This window comes from Carassius gibelio, chromosome A6, assembly GCF_023724105.1.
Source record: "Carassius gibelio isolate Cgi1373 ecotype wild population from Czech Republic chromosome A6, carGib1.2-hapl.c, whole genome shotgun sequence".
Classification (NCBI taxonomy): Eukaryota; Metazoa; Chordata; class Actinopteri; order Cypriniformes; family Cyprinidae; genus Carassius; species Carassius gibelio.
Genome location: NC_068376.1, coordinates 1,562,037 through 1,563,676, shown reverse-complemented (window position 1 = coordinate 1,563,676; position 1,640 = coordinate 1,562,037). Strand labels below are relative to the sequence as shown.

The following is a 1,640-nucleotide window of genomic DNA, read 5'->3' as shown; positions in this document are numbered from 1 at the left end:
TTGTGAACCGTTACACCCCTAATATATATATATATATATATATATATATATATATATATATATATATATATATATATATATATATATATATATATATATATATATTTCATTTAATCGTCATTCTTTTCATGTACAAGTTGGCCAAAAAGTAACAGCTGTTCTTGAGTTCAGTTCAGCCCAATAATTTCTTATGGGTTACATCAGATCGAAATAGACTCTTAAAAAGAAAAGAAAGAAAAAGAAAAACACAAGGGAGGGATTTGATACAATTTATTGCTTGTTGATTGGATGGAGGCAGATCTGAGTGTGTGCCTTATGGAAAGGGGCGGAGTTTAAGACGCCGAAACAATAGGCAAAGTCCAGGATACGCCATAGAGAACTGGAAGATCAAGTTCATATATACATATATTTTAAATAATATTAATAATAATAATAATAATAAAATGACAATAAGATCATTAAGATGCATTTAGAAAATAGATAGGTTGAATCTCTATTTCATGGTGGTTTTAAATAAACATAGCAGTGTTTTGAAAGCATCCCATGAAATAAAACCATAAGTGTCTTCTAGTTGTCTTTACATATTTAGCTGGGAAAATGGAAACTACATCTAAAAGACTTATTCAGCTTTAATTCACAAGAACTTTCTACCAGACTCACTTTCAAGGAGTCATTCTATAACATGACATCAATGAATAACAACATCATTCACTCTAATGAACCAAAACAAATAGTTTTAGAGACAACCAAGCACATATTTAATGACCACCTTTTTTTTTTTTGGTAGAAATTGAATCATAAAGCAGAAAAAAGGACATTTATGAATTAACATTCTTCTTTCTGTTACTCTTTCTACTAACTGCTGCATCACGTGCACAGGATTGTGGGAAAGTGAGGGACACATCTACACTGCAAAGAAACCAAAATAAAGATAAAATAAAAGAATGTTACGCACATACCATGGTACCTCTCTTTCCTCTCAATACTGCTTGCGAAGGCAGCATTTTCAGGTTTCAGACACAACCGATAAATCAAGTCAGTGTCCAATCAATATCATTCAGCAAATCCCAACAGCATTAGATCAAAACACAAATCATTAAAAGTGGCCAGGAAACTGGTCAGGATTTTCATCTCGTGATGTTGAACTACACTGCAGCGGACACTTTTGGTGTTTATTAGGAAGCTTATTAAGAAAGTAAGCAGCAGGTGGCAATGGAAACCATGGTAACCAATGACTAGACCTGTGAGACTGATAAACCTGTGATAAAGAGGTGAGGCCTCTATGACAGCTAAATAAAACTGCTTACACATAGACTCTGTTCAGTGCACTGGATACAGGCATCGTAAGAAAGCTTTCTGTGCTGTGTGCACTGTTTGAAGGCACATTTTGGCCAATGCACATACTGCACATTTTAGCCAGTGATCATCAGAATGGTTACACATATTAAGCTTTAGAGAATTCAAACCCCATAATGCAATAAATAAATAAACAAATAGTAGAATGCTATTTGACATATTGCAAATTGAATACTATGTTGTGTCCCAAATGATGCAATACAAATGCACTCTATCATCTGTAGTGTATGCAGTTCATAAGCTTTGTCAGTCATTCAGCATCCTTCCCCCTTCGTTACATAAGG

At 33.8% G+C, this 1,640-nt stretch overlaps 1 long non-coding RNA gene across 1 annotated transcript; it reads right to left on the bottom strand.

Annotated features, from left to right (window-relative positions):
• Positions 1-255: 255 nt before the first annotated feature.
• On the bottom strand, positions 256-1,189 carry LOC128015221 (uncharacterized). The gene is made up of 2 exons (XR_008183844.1): positions 960-1,189; positions 256-379 (listed from the first exon to the last, which is right to left on the bottom strand). It is a non-coding gene; the product is annotated as an uncharacterized LOC128015221 (long non-coding RNA).
• Positions 1,190-1,640: the final 451 nt, after the last annotated feature.